The 25,662-nt window shown below is 43.9% G+C and overlaps 2 long non-coding RNA genes across 2 annotated transcripts in view; one reads left to right on the top strand and one right to left on the bottom strand.

Moving 5' to 3' along the window:
* LOC307212670 overlaps positions 1-25,662 on the bottom strand; it is a 153,695-nt gene that overhangs the window by 33,164 nt on the left and 94,869 nt on the right. The window lies entirely within an intron of this gene.
* LOC307212813 overlaps positions 13,459-25,662 on the top strand; it is a 107,461-nt gene continuing 95,257 nt past the window's right edge. The window contains exon 1 of the long non-coding RNA XR_013837243.1: positions 13,459-13,524. This is a non-coding gene — a long non-coding RNA (uncharacterized lncRNA). The remainder of the gene's footprint in view (positions 13,525-25,662) is intronic.

Here is a 25,662-nt window from a genome sequence, read left to right as displayed (position 1 = left end):
GTGAAATGCAAACGGGACACAGAAAGGGCTGAACTCCTCAATGCCTTCTTTGCCTCAGTCTTCTCCGATAAAGAAAACAATGCTTGACCTGAAGAATTTGGAGCAAATGATTCAGCAGAGGAAACACAGCCCAGAATAACTAAGGAGATAGTACAAGAATACTTGGCTAGTTTAGATGTATTCAAGTCTCCAGGGCCAGATGAACTGCATCCAAGAGTATTAAAAGAACTGGCAGATGTGATCTCAGAACCACTGGCAGTCATCTTTTCAAAAAGGGGAAAAGAGAGGACCCAAATAATTACCGCCCAGTCAGTCTGACATCAATACCAGGGAAGATTCTGGAGCAGATCATTAAGCAAACAGTTTGTGAGCACCTAGAAAGGAATACTGTGATCACCAATAGTCAGCATGGATTTCTGAAAAATAAGTTGTGTCAGACTAACCTGATCTCGTTTTTTTGACAGAATTACAAGCCTGGTAGATGAAGGGAACACAGTGGATGTAGCCTACCTTGATTTCAGCAAGGCATTTGACAAGGTGCCCCATGATATTCTTGTAAAGAAGCTGGTAAAATGCGGTCTTGACTATGCTACCACTCAGTGGATTTGTAACTGGCTGACTGACCGAACCCAAAGGGTGCTCATCAATGGTTCCTCTTCATCCTGGAGAAGAGTGACTAGTGGGGTGCCACAGGGTTCTGTCTTGGGCCCGGTCTTATTCAACATCTTTATCAACGACTTGGATGATGGACTCAAGGGCATCCTGATCAAATTTGCAGATGACACCAAACTGGGAGGGGTGGCTAACACCCCAGAGGACAGGATCACACTTCAAAACGACCTTGACAGATTAGAGAACTGGGCCAAAACAAACAAGATGAATTTTAACAGGGAGAAATGTAAAGTATTGCACTTGGGCAAAAAAAATGAGAGGCACAAATACAAGATGGGTGACACCTGGCTTGAGAGCAGTACATGTGAAAAGGATCTAGGAGTCTTGGTTGACCGCAAACTTGACATGAGCCAACAGTGTGACGCGGCAGCTAAAAAAGCCAATGCAATTCTGGGCTGCATCAATAGGAGTATAGCATCTGGATCAAGGGAAGTAATAGTGCCACTGTATTCTACTCTGGTCAGACCTCACCTGGAGTACTGTGTCCAGTTCTGGGCACCACAGTTCAAGTAGGACACTGAAAACTGGAACGTGTCCAGAGGAGGGCAACCAAAATGGTCAAAGGCCTGGAAACGATGCCTTATGAGGAACGGCTAAGGGAGCTGGGCATGTTTAGCCTGGAGAAGAGGAGGTTAAGGGGTGATATGATAGCCATGTTCAAATATATAAAAGGATGTCATATAGAGGAGGGAGAAAGGTTGTTTTCTACTACTCCAGAGAAGCGGACACGGAGCAATGGTTCCAAACTACAAGAAAGAAGATTCCACCTAAACATTAGGAAGAACTTCCTGACAGTAAGAGCTGTTCGACAGTGGAATTTGCTGCCAAGGAGTGTGGTGGAGTCTCCTTCTTTGGAGGTCTTTAAGCAGAGGCTTGACAACCATATGTCAGGAGTGCTCTGATGTTGTTTCCTGCTTGGCAGGGGGTTGGACTCGATGGCCCTTGTGGTCTCTTCCAACTCTATGATTCTATGAGGAAATAGCTCATAAAGGTATATCTGCTACAACATTCAATGAAGCTTTAATAATAATTATACCAAAACCTAACAAGGACCCTACTAAATGTGCAAATTATAGACCAATATCATTAATGAATGTTGATGCAAAGATTTTGAATGCAATATTGGCGGCAAAATTACAAAAAGTTATTCAAGACTTGATACCTAATAATCAAACAGGTTTTATAAAAACAAGACAAGCTACAGATAATATCAGATTAACAATAGATTTGATAAATTTAAATAAAGATGAAGAGGAGTTTATGATATTGTCATTAGATGTAGAAAAGGCTTTTGACAGAATATATAAGTAATTCATAGGGTTTGTGTTGCGTAAGTTTGGTTTCCCTATAGAATACTGTAATTGGATTAAAATTATTTATAAACCCCAACGTCCCGGGTCGTTACAAATGGAAGAATTTTGAATTTGATTAGTTTAAATCGAGGAACGAGACAAGGATGTCCTCTTTCTCCGTTATTATTTAATCTGTGCCTGGAACCATTGACAAGAGCAATAATTCAGGATGAGCATATCAAGGGTGTAAAACACAACAAAGATAATTACAAAATTGTATTATTTGCGGGTGATATCCTTTTATTTATTACAAAACCAGAAGATACAATTCCAAAAATTATGGAGAAAATAAAAACCTTTGGCAGAATATTGGGATATTCTATAAATTGGACAAAATCAGAGATTTTACCAATTGGGCCAAGGGCTACATTGTATAGAAACCATCAATTTCGGATGTGCAAAGACTTTATTAAATATTTGGGTATAATGATTTCATTGGATATAGACCAAATTGTAAAATTAAATTTGAATCAAATTATAAATGAGATTTTTTTTTTTGGATATTGAAAGGTGGGGACCTCTAAACCTTTCCCTTTGGGGAAAGGTTAATGTCCTCAAAATGAATGTTGTTCCAAAGCTTTTATACATTCTCAGAGGATTACCAATACATATTCCCAAATTTTATTTCCAAAAAATAAATCAGCTATTTAGATCGTGCCTGTGGGGTACAAAGCCACCAAAAATATTACTACGTAAAATGCAACTTCCAACTAAGGAAGGTGGCTTTGGTCTCCCAAATCTGGAACTATATCACCTGTGGGAGTCTTAAAGCCAAGGCAGAGGCTTGTAAATACCACAGGGTGCCCTCTGACCTCGGCTGACCAGCACTCTGAGCTTTACAATGTATAGGAATGTATTGACCTTAAATGGAGTTGTGTTTCCTCTGGGCAGTGTTTCCTTATATGGTGAGGGGAGTGTCAAACCATTACCAGGCATGTAACGTGAGACATTGCCAGATGACCATGCTGTTGGTGAGGACAAAGGATAATAAAAGTTACCGGGGAAGGGAGAGGTTCGAAGGAGCTGCCCCTCCATTATGAAAATACTCGCTGCCTCATTGTGCCTTCTTTCTATACTATGCTAAGCACCATCTATGACGGCAGGACTCCGTCAATCACCAGGCCTACCTGCTGAGCAAGACTAATGACTGGAGAGCTAGCAGGAATCCCAATTGGGCTACTCTCAAATATAGTTTCTTTGAACCTCTTGTAGGGTAGACAAAACTGGGCTCCAATTTTATGAAATATCCTATTACCCTGGAGACTATTAAAGCACCTATAAAAATTTGGTTGAATATAAATAAAAATAATAAGAATGGCAAACCATTTTTAGATCTGCAATTAAATCTACTCATGCTATTGTTCTGTTCTGTAGGACTAGGCCAAAGAGGTACATTTATTCTTGTTTGGGAAGGCAAGGCAAATGGCATGCTTGCAGTCCTGGTCCTTGTAAAACTGATTGAAAAGTTGGGTGTCTTTTTCTTTAAAAAAAGATAGGAAATTTATGTTACTAAAACAGACTAAATAGCCTTTGAATAGAAACACTAGTTTATCTTCATTATCCCTCCTCTGTTTCAGTATGAAACAGTAATAAATTGCTTTGAAACTAAACCTCAGCAAAATTCATCACAAAAGCTACATATGTATAAATAGAATGAGAATTAGATAAATCCCTTTTATGCACCTGTCAGTAACCTGTGAAAAGAACCCCCTTTGGTGATCATTTAATGCAAAAAGCCCTCCACTCCCCCCCCCCCAATATCCAGACTGTGCTGTACGGAAGTGAAAGAGATGTGACAGTCCAGGGAAGAGTCAGGGAGCCTTCTGGGTGCTAGTCTTGAAGGGCAGGAGGTCCCAGCCATCACAAGATGGTGGGCAGTGAAATTTTGTGAGCGCTGGGATTTTGGCTCTATTATGAGATTTTGCAACGAAGCTTGGCGTGAGGCTACAAAGCTCCATCCTCCTGGCCTCTGGTCAGTCATTCGCCATGAGACTGGGTCACAGGCCAAGGAGTGGGATGTAAGATAAACTCACTTGTGGGCCTTATGGCTGTGCGTAATGTGGGAAACCTTGCCAGGTATGGGCACGGAAAGGTACTATGACAGATGGGTCACTGTTTCAATTCAGTGGGGGGTGGCACATGGCCCTTCTTAGCTGGTGGAGCAATTTGTCTGGTCAGTTCCCAAAGTTAATGAGACAGGCATGGTAACAGGCTTTTATTGGTTGATTTCAATTGTTTACTGTCTGTGGTATTCCACTGTTTTGATCATGCAATAATCTATCATGGAAACTTTGTTAAGGGGTAAATAATAAATATGCTAAGTAAAAACAAATAACCAAATACTGGGGATCTGTGGCCTGGGAATGGGTGAGAAAGAGGGAGTGGGAAGATTGCCCATGGCACCTCTCCTCCGGGCCTTGGGGCTCCCCTTTGCTGCAGTACATGGGCTCTGTGGAAGGGCTGCCATCTGGCTTCTGCTCCAAAGCAGGCAATGAATCCCACCACAGACCTCCTGGGCTCGACAGGTAGCATTTTGCTGCCAAAGCAGGAACCATGGCATGCTTTAGGTGCTGCAGACTTTGGCTGATCAGCCCCCCCCCCCCGGATCAGGTGGGTATGGAGCTGTGTGGTTCTGTGGTTGGCAAAACAAGAGGCTCAGGAAGGCTCAGGAAGGTACCGCCCCCTTCTACTCTCTTTAGAAACCATTTGCACCTACAGCAACTTATCATAGAATCATAGAGTTGGAAGAGACCCCAAGGGCCATCGAGTCCAACCCCCTGCCAAGCAGGAAACACCATCAGAGCACTCCTGACATATGGTTGTCAAGCCTCTGCTTAAAGACCTCCAAAGAAGGAGACTCCACCACACTCCTTGGCAGCAAATTCCACTGTCAAACAGCTCTTACTGTCAGGAAGTTCTTCCTAATGTTTAGGTGGAATCTTTTTTCTTGTAGTTTGGATCCATTGCTCCGTGTCCGCTTCTCTGGAGCAGCAGAAAACAAGCTTTCTCCCTCCTCTATGTGACATCCTTTTATATATTTGAACATGGCTATCATATCACCCCTTAACCTCTTCTTCTCCAGGCTAAACATGCCCAGCTCCCTTAGCCGTTCCTCATAAGGCATTGTTTCCAGGCCTTTGACCATTTTGGTTGCCCTCCTCTGGACACGTTCCAGTTTGTCAGTGTCCTTCTTGAACTGTGGTGCCCAGAACTGGACACAGTACTCCAGGTGAGGTCTGACCAGAGTAGAATACAGTGGCACTATTACTTCCCTTGATCTAGATGCTATACTCCTATTGATGCAGCCCAGAATTGCATTGGCTTTTTTAGCTGCCGCGTCACACTGTTGGCTCATGTCAAGTTTGTGGTCAATCATCTACTTGGCCAACTTGGCAGGGGGACACTTCACATATTTTGCTATTTATTTCACAAAGAATGACTATTTTATCTCTTCTCCAATCTTTTGTGTACATTGCATTGTGCATACAGTACATGTATGCAATATGTAAGTGCACCATTGTAAGCATTCATTAAAGAGGTGTGTTTTAGTGGAGCTGGGAAGGGAGGAACTTGTGGCCATTCAGGATCAAGCACTGGAGCAAGAATGCCTTGGGCTAGAGCAGGGGGAGGCAACCTAAGGCCCGGGGGCCAGATCCGGCCCAGTCGCCTTCTCAATCCAGCCCACGGATAGTCCAGAAATCAGCGTGTTTTTACATGAGTAGAATGTGTGCTTTTATTTAAAATGCATCTCTGGGTTATTTGTGGGGCATAGGAATTCTTTCTTTCTTTCTTTCTTTCTTTCTTTCTTTCTTTCTCTTTCCAAAGTTTAGTCCAGCCCCCCCCACAAGTTCTGAGGGACAGTGCTGAAAAGGTTTGCTGACCCCTGGGCTAGAGGCTCCAGGATGCAGCTTTTCCTCACTGCTTTATGCTCACTCTGTGGGCCCATTAGCAGGTGAGGGGGATCCTCCTGGGATCCTTGGCTTTAATGGAGCTCTGAATGGGATGGCAAGTCTGCATCACTTGTGACCATCCAAGCTGCCAGAGGCTCCCTGGATGGGCTATTTTGGTTACCTGTCTGGGGTGACCAAAGTATAGAGGGTCCCTTCTCAAGCACAGTCCAAGCTGACGGGCTGAATCAGCTTGATGGACCAGAAGTTTGGTGAGGCCTATGTCAGATATGCAGATGACACAACCTTGATGGCAGAAAGTGAGGAGGAATTAAAGAACCTTTTATTGAGGGTGAAAGAGGAGAGTGCAAAATATGGTCTGAAGCTCAACATCAAAAAAACGAAGATCATGGATACTGGTCCCATCACCTCCTGGCAAATAGAAGGGGAAGAAATGGAGGCAGTGAGAGATTTTACTTTCTTGGGCTCCATGATCACTGCAGATGGTGACAGCAGCCACGAAATTAAAAGACGCCTGCTTCTTGGGAGAAGGGCAATGACAGGCCTAGACAGCATCTTGAGAAGTAGAGACATCACCTTGCCAACAAAGGTCCGTATAGTTAAAGCTATGGTTTTCCCAGTAGTGATGTATGGAAGTGAGAGCTGGACCATAAAGAAGGCTGATCACCGAAGAATTGATGCTTTTGAATTATGGTGCTGGAGGAGACTCTTGAGAGTCCCATGGACTGCAAGAAGATCAAACCTCTCCATTCTGAAGGAAATCAGCCCTGAGTGCTCACTGGAAGGACAGATTGTGAAGCTGAGGCTCCAGTACTTTGGCCACCTCATGAGAAGAGAAGACTCCCTGGAGAAGACCTTGATGTTGGGAAAGATGGAGGGCACAAGGAGAAGGGGGCGACAGAGGACGAGATGGTTGGATAGTGTTTTCGAGGTTACCAGCATGAGTCTGACCAAGCTGCGGGGGGCAGTGGAGGACAGGAGTGCCTGGCGTTCTCTGGTCCATGGGGTCACGAAGAGTCGGACACGACTAAACGACTAAACAACAACAAATGTCAGGCACAAGAACTGTATTTGGGAAGGGTGCTTTCAGTTGTAGCTCTTTGGGGTAAACCACAGTTCCTGGGTTTCTTTGTGGGAAGACATGGGCTTAAAAGTTGGGTGTGGCTGTGAACTACAGTGGGGTTGCTTCCAAAATCTATTTTTTAACAAATAACAAAGAGTTAAAAGAACATTTCCCTGCATCTCAAATGCTCTTTTCTACTACATTTTCTTTTCTTTTCTTTTTAAATGCTGGCAAGTAACCATTAAGAAGAAGAGCTTGTAATGTATAATTGATGTTTTGCAAGTATCTGAGAACTTAGAGCAATTAGGCCCAAGGTACAACATGACTTATTCATCACCATCTGGGAACTTACAACTTGGGGAGCCCTGCACTGTTTATGTTTCTCTGGCAGAATTTTTTTAGCCCTGAATGGCTGCATTCTGCTGCAGAAAGTAAATATTTAATGGGATCTGTGCTTAATTCAGCTGAGTCATGAAATGCCCATGCTATGTGGTCAGGGCAGACTAGGATGCCGATCAAGCAAAGTGGAAAAGAGGCCACAGTGTAGTCCTTTGAAAGAAATGGCACTCCCTTTTGTAACTCTCTTGTGCGGATTAATTGCCTTGGTCAGAGAATGTGTCATGTATAAAACAACTTGCAGAAAGTGTGCACAGCAAATACGCAACACCATCTTCAGTTCCAATTAAATGCACAGAGCTGCAATTTGTAGTGCTGTATTTCTTCAACATAGCATTCCTTTAACAAATAGCAATGAAGCAGATGCATTGGAATACTTCTCCATTTAGGGTTTGGATGAGTTCATATCTGTACTGCATCCCATACATGCAATTCACATGCACCATCAACCCATTCCTGTCCCGTGTGGAATCGGCCTGCCCAAGTTGCGCTTTTGTCACAAGCTGCTTTGCTAAAAAATAGAACTACTTTTCTAGCCGTTTGGGTAAAACAATGTTAGTCCAAAACTGGCACCACATGTAGCTGCCACATGGGAATGCCTAATATTTGACTTCCGTACACACATTTCTGTATTTACCTTTCCAAAACATCCATAATTTTTAAGTCCAAATTACTTACCGGACCAGTTCAGAAGTGACATTGTGTGCTACCAGGGACCAGTTCTCCACATCTGACACATTTTTTAATAAAAAGGAAGAACAACATCTGAGGGCACAGGAGTACACTGTATTTCAGAAGAGGATTTTTGCGTTTGTGCTGAAGGAGGCACAATTTTTGCATGCTTCCATTTCTCTGAACTGCTTGCAATTCCCAGGAGACATCTTATCAGGTGAGCATTGTTCTGCCCTCCCAGAACATGACTGACTACTATTAGATAAAGAAGAAGGTTAATAAAATAGAAATTTCAGGTTACAAGCAGTGTTTTAGCCAGAGGCATTCTACAAGTTGCTGGAATGGAAATAACAGAGAATCAGCTGCAGGTAGTCACCAACAGCGGCACCATTTCTTGATGTCTATATTTTGAGGTTGTCCTACAGGCACGTGTGAGGAGAATTGTGCTGCTGGTGGCCCCCCCCCCCTGCTCTCCAAGACCCAGGAGGGGAAGCAGCAGCTTTGCACACTGTCCGCTGGGGAGGATGAGACAACTGTGAGGGCTTCACATGACTGCTGCGTTACAGCAAGTGAAGTGTTTTTTTTTGTACTCTGCCTCCCGCCCCTGAAAAAAGACGCAACCCAAAGTGTCACGTCTGTGCACGCACGCAACGCAATTTAGTGCTTATGCATGAACGGCGTGAAGCCGGAAGTAACCCATTCTGGTACTTATGGGTTTGCGCCGGTCGCAAGCCGAGGGTGACATAAGCCGGAGGCAACGTAACCCGAGGTTCCACTGTATCCTGTTTTGTAAAGGCCTCAAAATGCAATATGGAGTCAGGCCTTAAGTGCCCCATGGCTCAAACAACTATCCAGAGTCATCTGAGCCAGAACTCCAGAGATCGGCCGGCCCTGAAAGTGACCACAGAGACAGTGATCCTAACTGGATCTGCTCATCTGCAGTAGCTATTTAAAAGAGAAGGCAGGGATTTGCTAATGCGCTAATTTGCATGCATTGATGCAAATTTAGAAATAATTAGCATATTTTTAATAGAAACACACTGCATCTTGCCTTGGCAGGGACAGAGCAAGGCGGATGTGGCGGTGTTGCGCGCTCCAGGTGCCATCCTGATGGGGGTGACATTCTGCCCCCTGCCTGCCCGCCACAACTCCCACGGCAAGCCTACCCGCTAGCCATCGGCTGCACGCGGCTTTTCAGCTCCAGCTCTCCGACACTCCGAGGCGGAGGGCCCCCCTCCCTCCCCAGCTCGCTGTAAAGTGGCAGAGCCGGGGAGGGGGGGGGGAAGGCGCTTCCCCATTTGCAGCTGCTTGCAATAACCTCCTGGCGCACGCCACGCCCCCGGGCAGGGACCGGAGCAGGGTGCTTCGCCTCTGTTCCTTGGTAGGAAAGACTATGTGCAGATGACCTTTGTGACAGTTGTATTAATATTATTAAATTTATATACTACTTAAATGCCAAAATAGCTTCTGTCCAGTTTACAACTATAAAATCAATGACAAAATCCAAAGAAGGCGGGGATTTGCTAATGTGTTAATTTGTATGTATAGATGCAAATTTAAAATTACTATAATTTTAGTAGAAACATAGTCCATCTCACCTTAGTATTCCTCACCTATAAGGGCACACTAGGTATCATTAAAAAATCCCACTAGCTTTCAATAAATGTTTCTGATGTGCATTTGGGCTACAGGTCTCTCTTGCTCTGAGAAAAGACTTTGTCAGTTACAGCCACAAAGCTCCTCTGTTTATTTCAATCCCCTAAATTGAAGATTTTGAAAATACTCTGTACATGCAAAAGAAACTGCAAAAGGTTTTTTTATACAAATGTATTTATTAAAATATCAACTTACAGTAAGCAGTTTGTAAGCAAATACCCAGGGACTGAGGTGAATCAGTGACACTTGGAACACTTCTTTTCACATCCACATTTTTTTTAAAAAAAACCCAAATATTGTGCCAATGGCTGCAACAGAAACTCTATTTACTCAGAAGTAGAGTCTACTGAGCTGAATGGGATTTACTCACAAGCAAATGTGTTGATTCCGAATCAGTGAAGCCACTTGCACTCCTCAGTCTGCATTCCTCTGGACTTCAATGCAAAGATCACAGGGAGCAACCAAATAAGCAAGAAACAGTATAAGGAATTAGCTAATGACCACAGAATGACCCTTTGCAGTACCCCCCAATGGGTAGAAGTGGCAAAGAGTTCTCCAAATGAAAAGGAACTAGGTTCTAAATTCCCATAAATGTTTCTGTTCCAGTTAGTATCCATTTCATTATCCTGGTGCTTGATCAGCTGCTTTCCAGGGACTCAGCTACATTAGTCAAAAAAACTTTGTTTTGAATGCATTATATACATGCAACACCAGATAACGCTGGAGAGCAAAAAGAATTTCTTTATGATTTTCCATAGTAGTTTCCCCCCCTTTTGTTATAATGATTTAATTTCTGACTTATTTATAGCGGGTTTTCCCCCATGTGTAGATCCACCCCAGGACTGATCTGTGGAAGGGCGACTTCAAGGCCTCTGCTCTCATTTCTTATTGTTCTTGATCTTGATAGGGGATTAGGGTCAGGCAGCCCTTCAGGTATTCATTATTACATTTATACCCCACCTTTCCTCCAAGAACCCCAAGGTAGCGTCCGTAGTTCTCTCCTTCCATATCTTATGTGGATGTGGAAAAATAAACTAAAGAAAAAGTAGCCATTGCCATTATGAAAACAGGAACACATACTTTGGGGCAGAATAAAGGATACTTATGCTGGCTGAGTAGCAGAAATCGCAGGTAGCCAGGAAAACCAGATCTGGCCAATTTGTAGCTAGTGGGATCATGTTCACAACAAAGGTGGACAGGACAGACCCTCCTGCCAGTACAATTCCACTTGTTTTAGTATGGGCATAAAATTCCTGCAACAACCCTTGGTTTGCGGTCCAGCCCTTTTCTTGCTAATGTCCCAGATTACTGGAAGCCAAACGTCTATACGGTTCTTGAGTATGGAATAAACTAGTAATTCCTGATCAGGTGTCTGTTTACTTTTTTTTCTGCACCTCATTCCTGAGTTCCAGCTTCCCGGCCAAGAACGGAGTCAGTACCCTAATCTCTGCTGAGAGATTTCCCACAACACCCACAACACCCCTGTGAGGTAGATTATGCTGAGCTTCATGGCTGAGTGGGGGGTTTGAACCCTGGACTTTCAGGACTTACTACATCACACGGACTGTCCACAAAAGAGGAATGCTGTCTGACAGCCCTTTAAAAGATGGTTTGCTGTTTGCTACTCTAGGCTTTTCCCTGCTCCTTACCAGTTTTGCATATCTTTGGGTGAAGCCAGATGATCAAATAATAAGAAAAATTACAATAATTTTACCTTCTAGCTCTGAAACAGAGAAGAGACATACATAACAGCAACTCCAGTGCTGGGTCAACTATAGCTTCATTAACTATGAACCCCAAATTTGGGATCCCCTTGAAACTGGTGCCAAAGTTTTGCAGCATTTTGCAGCAAACCCCCACGTTTTGCAGCACCTCACAAACTGAGTAATTGATACTCAAAACTGGGGTCATAGGTATCACCCAAAAGCTCAACATTGTCCAATTCACTCCAAACAGGTCTCTTAATGTGATCCATACTGTTATTTTTCTTTCAGAGATCTTAACGTGAGATTAAGCTCACTCACCTAGAAGCATACTTTTTTCTGGTGGCCCCTCTGTGTACTGTCTAATAAAGCAGGGAATCTGCCTAGGCTGTTGTGGAGGAAATGCAAGGGCAGTAGAGCATCTGGACAGAGGCACAAACGTGTCCCTCGAGTCCAGAGCTACCTTCCATCGAGCCTTGAAACCCCTTAGACCCAAGGGAAACTAATGCAACAACACTAGGAAATGTTATGATGCCACCAGCACCTCCCACAAAGGCAAAATAGGGGCAGAACAGATACCTGTAAAATAGGGACTGTCCTTGGTTAACATGGGGCAGGTGGAGGTTATGGTTCTTCAAGCCAAAAGTAGGAAACTTGGACTGTAAACAGATACAAAATCAGCATACATGAGCAAGATAAATATTTGCTAAGAACAATGCGGATCTTGGCATATTTAGCAGTATTTTTAATGCCTTTTTTTTTTAATCCATTAATAAAAATAACAAGGCTGGGGACTTCTGGGTTGGCGCCTCCGGCAATGGCTGAGCTCCTCCGATCGGGAGGAACTTACTCCGTGAAAAACAGGGTCTGACCGCCACGGCGAAGGCGGAGACCCATTGAAATCACAAGCGGGAGAAGCTTGTGAACCTGGGATTTGGCTGGCACCTTTTGTGCCTCCCCTACTCGCAGGGAAACCCTGTTTTGGGGATCCGGAGCGACGTGGGGTGAGTGGCGCGGTGCTTTGAATTGACTGCTTCTTTCACGGAGTGAAGCCGCATTGCTGTTGCTGGAGAACGCTGACTTTTTCCTGTGGACAATTGGATTTTAAACAACTACCCGTGAGTAGAACGGAAAATTGGATCTTTAAATACCTTAATTTGGCACCGAAGCGGGAAGGTAATAAACAGGAAGTCCGCCTTCTGCTTTTGTAAATAGACTGAAGCAAAGACGTTACAAGCTAAAGTCTTTGAAAGCTTTTGACAAAGGATTAAATCTCCATCGGTTAAAAATACAAAACCCCCCTTGGAGGCAGGTGAAGAGGGGGGAAATTTTGAACTTAGTAAGCCTGCAGGAGTGAGGGGAAAATCAAATTACCACAGCTCCGAACCTGGGAACGGGTTAGAATCATAGAATCATAGAATCATAGAGTTGGAAGAGACCACAAGGGCCATCGAGTCCAACCCCCTGCCAAGCAGGAAACACCATCAGAGCACTCCTGACATATGGTTGTCAAGCCTCTGCTTAAAGACCTCCAAAGAAGGAGACTCCACCACACTCCTTGGCAGCAAATTCCACTGTCGAACAGCTCTTACTGTCAGGAAGTTCTTCCTAATGTTTAAAAGGTAAAGGTAAAGGTACCCCTGCCCGTACGGGCCAGTCTTGACAGACTCTGGGGTTGTGCGCCCATCTCACTTAAGAGGCCAGGGGCCAGCGCTGGTATTATTTATACCCCGCCCATCTGGCTGGGCCTCCCCAGCCACTCTGGGCGGCTTCCATAAAAACCAAAAATACAGTAAAATATCACACGTTAACTGAACAGGGCTGCCTTAAGATGTCTTCTGAATGTCAGGTAGTTGTTTATCGCTTTGACATCTGCTGGAAGGGCGTTCCACAGGGCGGGCGCCACTACCGAGAAGGCCCTCTGCCTGGTTCCCTGTAGCTTTGCTTCTCGCAATGAGGGAACCGCCAGAAGGCCCTCGGCGCTGGACCTCAGTGTCCGGGCAGAACGATGGGGGTGGAGACGCTCCTTCAGGTATACGCAGACCTCGTCCGGGAACAGCCAGGAACCTCAGGCGAGCCAGAAGTCTTCAAGGCAAGCAGAGGTTGGTTTGACCGGTTCAAGGCAAAATCTGGAATCCACAGCGTGGTCAGGCATGGAGAGGCTGCCAGTTCTGATGTTCCTGCGGCTGAAGATTTTGCAGCAGAGTTCCTGGAGGTTGTGAAGACGGAGGGCTATGTTACACAGCAGGTCTTCAACTGCAACGAGACCGGGCTGTTTTGGAAGAGGATGCCCAAAAGGACTTTCATCACACAGGAGGAGGCCAAGTTGCCTGGCCACAAGCCCATGAAGGACCGTCTGACCCTGCTCTTCTGTGCCAACGCAAGCGGCGACCTGAAGATCAAGCCCCTGCTGGTGTACCGCTCGGAGAACCCACGGGCCTTCAAGAAACACAAGGTCGACAAGGAGCAGCTGAGTGTCATGTGGCGATCCAACAGTAAGGCTTGGGTCACACATGTGCTGTTTGTGGACTGGGTCAATCTTGCTTTTGGCCCTGCTGTCAAACAGTACCTGCTGGACAATGACCTGCCGCTGAAGGCTTTGCTTCTGATGGACAATGCTCCTGCTCATCCTAAAGGCCTTGAGTTGGACTTGTTGGAGGAGTTCAGCTTCATCAACATCATGTTCCTGCCGCCTAACACCACGCCACTGCTCCAGCCGATGGATCAGCAGGTCATCGCCAATTTCAAAAAACTCTACACCAAGGAGCTTTTCAGGCGATGCTTCGAGGTGACTGATTACAACACCATCACCCTGCGGGAATTCTGGAAGGACCACTGACATCGTCACCTCCTTGAAGATGATCACCACGGCCTGGGACGGGATCAGCCAGAGAAATTTGAATTGCGCTTGGCGCAGCCTGTGGCCGGACTGTGTGGCACCAAGTGACTCTGATGCACCAGAGTCAACAGTGGTGCAGGACATTGTTTCCTTGGGGAGGACCATGGGCCTGGAGGTCACAGAGGAGGACGTCTGCGAGCTGGTGGAGGAGCACGACCACGAGCCGACCACCCAGGAGCTGGTCGAACTGCGGGCAGAGGCTGCGCAGGAGCGGGCCTCGCTGGAAGATGAGGAAGCAACTGAGGAACGGCTGTCCTGCAAAGAACTGAGAGACATTTGCCTGAAGTGGAAAGATGTGCAGGCTTTTGCACAGCGGCGCCACCCTGACAAGCACGTGGCACATGACCTTGCGAACACTTTTGATACGAGGGTCATGTCGCCTTTCAGGGAGGTGCTGAAAAGGCGGATTAAGCAGCAGACCATGGACAGGTTCTTGAGCAAGAAGCAAAGAGTGGAAGAGGAACCTTCTTCGAGTGGTCCCCCAGAGGCTTAGAAAATGTACTGTACACTTTGTTGATTTTTAAATGTTTTTCTGTCATGTTTAGAAACTTAATTTATTGTTCCTTCAATTTTTGAAATGCTCTTTACAGTATGTGTGACTTTAAAGAGCAGTTAATAAATTCTTTTTGTACCAAATTTGGCTTTGTTTGGACTTTTTTTGACCATAGGAACGCATTAATTGATATTCAATGCATTCCTATGGGATTTCGTGCTTCGCAAGACAAAAAATTCGCTAGATGAAAAAACTCGCAGAACGAATTAATTTCATCTTGCGAGGCACCACTGTATCGCAAAATTAATGAGTGATAGAAAAATGGTGGATTGATATTTTATGGATTTAGCAGAAATGTTATAAGGAGTTAAGCATATATAAGTATTTTAGTTTTAATGTTAAAATTAGGTTTAAAAAAATATGTTATTTATAATATGATAGAGAATAGAGAAAGATGGAAAGAATGGAAAGTCTGACATCAATACCAGGGAAGATTCTGGAGCAGATCATTAAGCAAACAGTCTGTGAGCACCTAGAAAGGAATACTGTGATCACCAATAGTCAGCATGGATTTCTGAAAAATAAGTCATGTCAGACTAACCTGATCTCGTTTTTTGACAGAATTACAAGCCTGGTAGATGAAGGGAATGCAGTGGATGTAGCCTACCTTGATTTCAGCAAGGCATTTGACAAGGTGCCCCATGATATTCTTGTAAAGAAGCTGGTAAAATGCGGACTTGACTACGCTACCACTCAGTGGATTTGTAACTGGCTGACTGACCGAACCCAAAGGGTGCTCATCAATGGTTCCTCTTCATCCTGGAAAAGAGTGACTAGTGGGGTGCCACAGGGTTCTGTCTTGGGCCCGGTCTTATTCAACATCTTTATCAACGACTTGGATGATGGACTCAAGGGCATCCTGATCAAATTTGCAGATGACACCAAACTGGGAGGGGTGGCTAACACCCCAGAGGACAGAATCACACTTCAAAACGACCTTGACAGATTAGAGAACTGGGCCAAAACAAACAAAATGAATTTTAACAGGGAGAAATGTAAAGTATTGCACTTGGGCAAAAAAAAATGAGAGGCACAAATACAAGATGGGTGACACCTGGCTTGAGAGCAGTACATGTGAAAAGGATCTACGAGTCTTGGTTGACCACAAACTTGACATGAGCCAACAGTGTCATGCCAATGCAATTCTGGGCTGCATCAATAGGAGTATAGCATCTAGATCAAGGGAAGTAATAGTGCCACTGTATTCTGCTCTGGTCAGACCTCACCTGGAGTACTGTGTCCAGTTCTGGGCACCACAGTTCAAGAAGGACACTGACAAACTGGAACGTGTCCAGAGGAGGGCAACCAAAATGGTCAAAGGCCTGGAAACGATGCCTTATGAAGAACGGCTAAGGGAGCTGGGCATGTTTAGCCTGGAGAAGAGGAGGTTAAGGGGTGATATGATAGCCATGTTCAAATATATAAAAGGATGTCACATAGAGGAGGGAGAAAGGTTGTTTTCTGCTGCTCCAGAGAAGCAGACATGGAGCAATGGTTCCAAACTACAAGAAAAAAGATTCCACCTAAACATTAGGAAGAACTTCCTAACAGTAAGAGCTGTTCGACAGTGGAATTTGCTGCCAAGGAGTGTGGTGGAGTCTCCTTCTTTGGAGGTCTTTAAGCAGAGGCTTGACAACCATATGTCAGGAGTGCTCTGATGGTGTTTCCTGCTTGGCAGGGGGTTGGACTCGATGGCCCTTGTGGTCTCTTCCAACTCTATGATTCTATGATTCTATGATTTGCTGAAATAACTAGTAGAAGTGGAATACAAAAAGGGAGGTGAGAGGAGGTCGAGGAAACAAGGGAATGAAAGAAAGAGTATTGAAAAGGGAGGATGTATTATTATTATTATTAGGGTTTGGTTTAGTTTAGTTTAATGTGTTTAGTTTAATGGGTTTAGGTTGTGTTTTGTATTGTTTATATATTGTATTGTATTGTCTTTATTTCCTCTTTTGTTTTTTCTCTTCTCTCTTTTTTCCTTTTAAAAGTAATAAATATTATTTTGAAAAAATAAAAAATAAAAATAACAAGGCTGGCACCACTGTGTCATGCACATGAGTGCTCTGATAATAGAATCTCAAAGGCAGCCCATGACTTACAGCAGTTGAAAGTGTCTGCAAGCAAATATTGGCTGAAATTTCAGTTCTTTGACTTTTGTCTTCTGGGTTTCTGGGGGTTTTCCTGTTGTTATTCTGTCTCTCACAGCTACAATAAACCTGCCATTAAAATTATGGACTGGTCATTTCTTCATCAGGGGCAAATGGGGAAATTTAGCAGGGGATCAAATACTTTCCCCCCTCACTGTATGCATGTCTGAACACTGGCACATGTTTATACCTTCCTCTATAAAGATGGTAATATTTTGCAATTTGTGCATCTTTTTGCAATTTGTGCATTCTTTTTCTCCCCTCTTTCTGTCATTATATATATATATATATATTCAAATACAAAATAAAATTATAACACTCCATACATCTTAGTTGCATCTTATTTCGACTTCCCTCAACTTGTCTGTGAATCCTTCATTTGTTAACTTTAAACACATTTCTATTTTATTATTTATATTATTACTGTGAACTTCATCCCATTTTAACTTATTTCCCATCACAGTGCTTCATTCTTTCTGTCATTTTCAAATGCCATAAATAAACCATTTAAGAACCACTTGACTCTCACGAGCTTCTTGCACACTTCTTTTTTGTTTGTTTGTTTCTTAAAGCAGATAGACAAACTTCTTTCTTCCTCTTGAGAGTCGTCACCTGAGCTAAGGGGCATTCTGCCAGTGGAACATGAATGCCAAGGGTACTTTGCATGCCAGGGATGAATGGAGTCAGAGACTAAAAGGGTTCTGATTGACAGTCCAGAATAAAGGCTATCACATATTAGGGTTTCCAATGTTTTTCAGGTTGCCTCGGAAGGAAGTCCTATTAAGTTTTTGGGTTTCTGATATGTATTTATTTATTTATTTATTTTATTTAATATATAGCACAGCATAGCTAAACTATGTAAAGCAAAACTGCAGAAAAACAATTCTTTCAGCTATAAACCAACATATGTCTGTCAAACTGATTACCTTAAACTAGCAAAAATAACAAATATAGCCTGACATCTCCAAATTTTTCACTACAAAAGATGGTAAAAATTGCATATTTTTCAATAAATTTATTTTCAATTCTTATACTTTCTCTTGCTCAATTGTAGTATGTAATTCTATATATAGCTGCTGAAACCCATACCCTATAAAACCAGTCGGATGGGGTATTTAGAAACGGTCAATTTAGCTGGTCAGCAGTACTGCAATCATTTCAGCATCTCCTTCCCCCATGTAGTCTTCTAAATAATTTAGAAGTACAATTATGGCATGATCTGGTAAGTTATAAGCCACCATTTCTTTGAAATTGCTCAGAACTAAGAACTGGTGTTATTTTATTTTATGGCAATTCCAGAAAATGTGGATATAATCCACACCAGACTTTCCATGTTGCCAGCCTTTGTATTATGATACCTTATAAATATATTTCAGTTTATGAGGAGCCCTATTGCATTATAACAGGGGAAACTGCTTGCAAAAAAATTGTTTAAAATCTGATAGCACTAATGTTTTGCTGGAATCCGTGGCACCCCAATTGTTACTTCTCTCCAGGTTGACAGGAAGCCATTGTTGTACCCTCTGGGCACAGCAAATCAACCAGCTACAAATGCAAGCCACAATAGCATGGTCTAGCCTAAATTTTACAAGCTTGCCAACATGGCTTTAAGTTGGATCAAACAAGGCCACAACTTTATTGACTGCAGATGTAAGAGGTTTGGCACAGGCATTGGGTACAACCTATATGACTCACATCAAATAGGAATGTCCTCACCAGGAAGACCACTTTCAGGAGTGCTGGGGCTGTAGATGACACCCCCCCCCCCCCCGTGCATGTGGACAGAAGCACTTTCTCCAGGATTCCTTTAATGGGATGCCCTTTGTCTTGGACAGTCAGAGGCTTACCAGGTAAAAAGTAAATGTAAAGGTGAAGGACCCCTGGATGGTTAAGTCCAGTCAAAGGTGATTACGGGGTTGCAACGCTCATCTCACTTTTCAGGCCAATGGCACCAGTATTTGTCCACAGAAAGCTTTCTGGGTCATGCGGCCAGCAGGACTTAAACCAGAGCACATGGAAACGCCGTTTACCTTCCCACTGCAGGGGTACCTATTTATCTACTTGCACTGACATGCTTTCAAACTGCTAGGTTGGCAGAAGCCGGGACAGAGCAACCGGAGCTCACCCCGTAATGGGGATTCAAACCGCTGACCTTCTGATCGGCAAGCCCAAGAGGCTCAGTTGTTTAGATTACAACACCACCTGCATCCCTTTAGAGGCTTACAACCCACCCTCCAACCATGGCAAAGGCTTAAGGTAAAGGTAAAGGTACCCCTGCCCGTACGGGCCAGTCTTGACAGACTCTGGGGTTGTGCGCCCATCTCACTTAAGAGGCCAGGGGCCAGCGCTGTCCGGAGACACTTCCGGGTCACGTGGCCAGCGTGACATTGCTGCTCTGGCGAGCCAGAGTCGCACATGGAAACGCCGTTTACCTTCCCACTGGTAAGCGGTCCCTATTTATCTACTTGCACCCGGAGGTGCTTTCGAACTGCTAGGTTGGCAGGCGCTGGGACCGAGCAGCAGGAGCGCACCCCGCCGCAGGGATTCGAACCGCCGACCTTTCGATCGGCAAGCCCTAGGCGCTGAGGCTTTAACCCACAGCGCCACCTGCGTCCCTCTTGCCCAATGCTTAAAACTGCCACCTGAGCTGAGCCAATCTCCAGGCTTGCTGCCAAACCACTCACATCTGCAGACAGCCCTTAAACCTTTGACAATAGCCTTCAGCCACACATAACAGCAGACAGGTGGACACCATTGGATCTAAACAAAGTCTCTTTGTCAAAGGGGATGTCAGGATGATAATTCACCAAGCCACCTAATAGCTACACTTTGCTCCTCACCTTCTTCCTTGAGTAGTTTATACTCACCAGGTCTGAAATAGCATGCCATTGCCTCCTTTCCAATAAGTCTGACCAACCAATGACCTTCCACGGGTGCATTTCTCACAGTGATTCAAAGTTCGCAATTACAGCCCAAGTTAAGTCTATGTCCTTTTGCAGGCCCAGGTCATTCTCACCCAGCTGAATGACCATGGCATCAGTTGGTTCATCAGTTGAAATTCTCGCAAACAGAAAGAGCTCATTGTTATGTATTGAAGTTCTCACCCTGGGCCAGCAGGGGGATACTGTAGATAGTTTTTACTCAGGTCCATATATGCAAATAAGGGATTGAAAGTGACGTTCAGTGATTGGATAGTTACAGAAAATGGTTACTGTTGAGTACTGTTGATTGGTTACAGTTTCACCAACTAAACAATATTTTTAAGATAGATAAAAAGAAAGCTTTCAGTTATGATACCTCAAGATTTGAAAAGGACTTGTTAGAAAATAATATAAAATTACTGTCAAAAACGTACAGATTGCTTTTGGAATGGCATGCAAAGGATGAACAGGTTAAATCTATAATGATACACTGGGCAAGAGATTTGGTGCATAATATCCAATTTTCAGATTGGAAAAGGTTATGAAATTCTCGGCATGTTGTACACTGAAAGAAAATTACATGAAAATTATGTACTGGTGGAATTTGACCCCTAGTAAGTTAGAAAAAATGTATAAGACAATTACAAATAACTGCTGGAAATGTAAGGAAAAAGAAGGCACCTTTTACCATATGTGGTGGATGTGCAAGGTAATAAAAGCATTCTGGGAAATGATATATAATGAATTGGAAAAAAATGTTTAAAATAACATTTCTTTAAAAAAAAGAAAGCTTTTTTATTAGGAATTGTAGGTACCAGATCCCAAAGGAGCAGGAAAGACTTTTTATGTATGCGACGACAGCCGCATGGATGTTACTAGCCCAGAGATGGAAAGAATGACGGCTCCCCACATCAAATGGGGGGCGCCTTTTGTGTGGTCACGCACAGCCCCCTGGATCCCAGCAAGGCTCCCAGTGGTACGGGCTGGCTTCACCCTCCCCAGGCTGTATACCTGGAGGTCTCCGCCTACCTCAGCCAATCACCCAATGCCGCCTGGGGAGGCATTGCCAGGGGATTGGCCAGGTAAGGGTAGGGACCACCCTGCCCACACAATGGAAGGTGAATCTTACCTGTGAAGCGTCACTTGGCTCCAGAGATATAAAATAGGGATTACTGAATGAGATGCAGTTGAAAAGGTTGACAATGGGACCCACGGAGGGGAAGGTGGGAAGTCCAGAGATTCAGAGAAATCTCTAAATATGGATATGTATTTTGTATTGTTATAATTATAATTATAATTATAATATAATAATATTGTTACATGTATAGAAATACATGTAAAATCAAATAAAAATTATTTATTAAAAAAAGAATTCTCAAGAGTTATTGACAGGGGCTCTGAGATGACACCTGCAAATTCTTTTAATATTGTGGAATGCAACACATCTGACCTACAAGACTTGAATTTATGTGGCCTAGCTAGGCATTTGTGTACGGATATCTTTCTTGGGCTGTAATTCCTTCCGTTAGCCATTGATCTTGTAGGCATACACACTGCATGGGCAGTGCTCAAAATTCTTTGAATGGAGAAACTTGTTTGAAAGGTCTAGTGTGTTACACAATCTTAACCATTCGATCTGTTTTCTGCTAGGACAAGCAGTTTCCCTTGTGGTAGAAGACAGAGGCAAAGGAGAGGCAGAATGGTTCTGTCACCTGCTTACGTTTCTCCATCTTCTCCAAGTGTCCAAGAAAGAGCTTACTGACAATAATGGAGTAATCCATTCACCTCCTGTCATTCACTCCCAGTTCCTGTCAATCTAAGGTTTAGCGATATTCAAAGCATGAGAATACATGACACTGAAGATCCTATCTTTTCAGAGTCAGATAGACTTTTCTGTATTCATAAATTGTTTCCAATTTATCCATAAAAGAGTTTCCAAGGGGCTTAGAACTCTCTAATAACAACACAGCCATGGCAAAGTTTTAATTACTGACAAAGTCTAGGCATAACCCAGCCAAGGTAAAATATTCTTTAGTCCTCTTGAGTTCAGCTGGAAATATGTTACCTTGAGTCTTGATTTAAAAAATAATAATTTTATTTTCCATTTTACAACATTCAAAATTGAATATAAATCTACACAAATCAAATAATATTTTCTGCAACTTCCCTCCCTCCTCTTCTACGGTTTCTTATTTTTCCATTATTTTCTTACTGCATATCCAAATTTATCCTTTTTACAAATTTATCCTTTATAATTCTTTTTAAAATTTTACTGCTCATGTTTATATCAGTCCTGTTAACTATTTACAATTTGTTTTCATATGTTCGATAAATTTTCCCCATTCTGTCACAAAAGTCTGTCCTCTTGATCTCTTATTCTTTTGGTAAGTTTTGCCATCTTTGCGTATTCCATCAGTTTTAACTGCCAGTTGCCTCTTTTTGGAGCCAGTTCCTCTTTCCAGTTTTGGACATATATCATTCAGGCAGCTGTGGTTGCATACATAAATAGAATTTTCTTTTGTTAAAAAAAATAATATTTATTACTTTTAAAACTTACAAAAAGGAAAGAGAAGAAAAAAAACAAGAAAAAACAACAACAAGCAAAGGAAAAAACAATACAATACAATATATAAACAATACAAAACACAACATTAACCTAAACAAAACAAAACAAAAACAATTTAAAACCATACATTGTACCATTTCAGTAGTCTATCTTTCATACCCTTGTTTCATCGACCTCCTCTCACCTCCCTTTTTGTTTTCCACTTCTATTAATTGTTTCAGCAATTCCTTTCCATCTTTCTCTATTTTCTGTCATATAAATATCTTAACTTATTTTTACCCTTATTTTCCATTGATACTATAATGCTTAGAATCATAGAATCATAGAATCATAGAGTTGGAAGAGACCACAAGGGCCATCGAGTCCAACCCCCTGCCAAGCAGGAAACACCATCAGAGCACTCCTGACATATGGTTGTCAAGCCTCTGCTTAAAGACCTCCAAAGAAGGAGACTCCACCACACTCCTTGGCAGCAAATTCCACTGTCAAACAGCTCTTAGTTATGCTTATTTATGCTTAACTCCTTATAACATTTCAACTAAAGCCATAAGATTTCATTCCAACATTTTTCTAACACTCAGTAATTTTACAATATTTCTATTTCTGAAAATAAACTTTAAAACTTTTTCCAATCTTCTTCCACCATCTCTTCTCCCTGGTCTCAGATACTGCCAGTCATTCGTCAATTCCAAATAGTCCATCAACCTGGTGATCTTCTGTCCGAGGCTCTTAACTCTTTTCCATATTTATACATGCACTTTACTTTGTCTTCTACTGATCTTGTTCTTATTTTCCTTCCTTTGATACTGAAGAGCAGATCTCGGGGAAGCTCCAACCTAGCAATGCTTTTATTCCTTCTCGACAGGTCAACCAAATCTCCATGGTTAAATCTAAAATCCATAAGGTATTTCAGGACATGTTTCAAAATTCCTCCAAATCCAAAGGCCCCCACAGCTCTAATCTCCTCATGACCCAAGTCCAAATCCCAAAAGTCAGTAAATCCCTGCATGAAGGGATCTGTCCAACTTTCCTTCTCCAGTCCAGGCAGGGCTCCGATCCTCAAAATCTGACTTTTTCTAAAATCAATCATAAAAGGCCTCAACTTATAGTCCTCAATTTGCCTCTGTAAGGCTGGGGCTCCCACTTGTATTACTTTAGGTTCAACAACAGCAACTTTCTCCTTCGCCTTCTCGACAATTTGCCCTGTCAAAGTAGATTCCTGTATCAGATCCTGAATAATTTCTGTATTGATAGTCACTTTTTGTCCCAAGTTAGTCACTTTTTGTCCCAAGTTATCAATTCATAAATAGTATTTTCTGGTCTTTCGGCATCTCTTCTCTGAGTATACCTAAAAGAAAAGCTTTTGATTTTTAAACAAAAGTTATTTTCAACACTTTTTTCAATTCATTATGAATCATTTCTGAGAAAGTTTTTGCAATCTCACACGAGCACCACATATGAAAAAGTTACCTTCTTTCTCTTTACATTTCCAACAAATATTGGATTCAGACTTCTACATTTTAGCTAGCTTACTAGGCGTCAAGTACCCTCTGTACATCATCTTTATATAATTTTCTTTTAATGCATAGCAAGCTGTGAATTTTAAATCTCCATTCCAGAGTCTTTCTCACGCTGTCATGCCAATATTATGACATATATCCATTGCCCAATGTATCCTTTATGATTTAACCATGTTTTATTACTTCTGTTCTCAGTCAAATGGTTGTATTGGGCACACTTGCCTCTTGGCATCTCTGGTGGCAGTGAAAGCAAAGAGGGTTTAAAGCCCCGAGCAGAATGCCAGCTCAGAGCTGTGCCCGCCTCTTAACGTGGGAGAAGGCGGGTGTGAGGGTGGTCCCAGACAACAGAGCAAAACTGCTTCTCCCTCTTCAGCCACCACCTTCCCTCCCACGGGCAGGCGCTCATGTTCTTTGGGGGGGGGGTGACAAGGTCCCAGTACTGATCCTTGGAAAACTCCACTTTCTGTGGCTCTGTCTGTCTGGAGACCTGTCCATTTCTTCACGCTCTTTGCTTCCTGCTATGGAATGGGTCCTGGCCCCGAGGACCACGCTCTGGCTCCAGGGTCAGAAGCAGCAGGATTCTGAAGGCCCCTTGGTGGGGAACTCAGGAGGGCCCTGCGCTCAGGTCTGGAGGGCTTCCCATAAGGAGCATCTGGAGGAGACCAGGAGGCCAGATCCAGCAGGCCCCCACCTCAGTTGGCCACCCCAGGACACCACAGTCAGCCAGGAAAGGGTGGGGGCAACCGTCACATCTTCATATAAGCTCACCATGAGGAAACATTGGGCACATTGGCTCCAGGGTCATCCAGTGAAATTGACTAGCCGTGGATTCAGTAAAGGCAAGATGAAGTACTTCTTGACACACAGCATAACTGATTTATAGAATTCATCGCCACAAGGAAGAGTGGTGTCAGCAGACATAGAGGGGGTTATAAGGGCACAGATTTCTGGCACTTTTTGCAGAGCTTGCGAAGAGTAACTGGGAGAAGTCAGTACTCCAAATTTTTGGCCTTTGCCATCTATACTGAGTACACGTGTGTGAGTACCGATTTGTGAATACTGCATGCGTCGTGTGCTTCTGCAAACATACCACATTGTTCATTCATTTTACTGAAACACATTTATTTGGGCTGAAATTGGGCTGGGGAAAGCGGAAACACTGAACAGTCCCCAACAGCGAGGAAAAAGCGAAGCCGCAGGGGAAGGGGCGGAAGGGCCTCCGAGCCCGGCGGATCCTGGTGCGGGGGAGGCTTGGGCGGCGAGCAGCGGGGATCCAGCCCGCAGGCAGGCGGCGCTCCGGGGCAGCAGCCCGGCCGGAGCCAAGCCGCCCCGGCCGCCCGGGATGGGGCGCAGCAGGAAGGCCCCGGCCCCCCCCCCCGAAGTCCGGAGCGGCGCCCGGCCGAGTCCCTCGCGATGGCTCGGCAGGATCGCCTCGGGAGGGGCGGGGGGGGGGGCTGCTGCAGTCCCGCCGGCGAGGATGCTGGCGGGGGAGAGGCAGCCAGCCGGGGAAGCCCTGCCCTCTCCCCTCTCCCCCCTCCCTCGCTCCCCCCCCCCGGACGGCGCTTCTCCTCGCGCTGCTGCAACTTGCTGCAGTGTTTGAACGGCGCGGGCGCGCGGGCGGGCGGGGGGCGGGG

Source organism: Podarcis cretensis (genome assembly GCF_951804945.1).
Source record: "Podarcis cretensis genome assembly, chromosome: 3".
Taxonomy (NCBI): Eukaryota; Metazoa; Chordata; class Lepidosauria; order Squamata; family Lacertidae; genus Podarcis; species Podarcis cretensis.
This window is presented reverse-complemented; position numbering and strand designations above follow the sequence as displayed.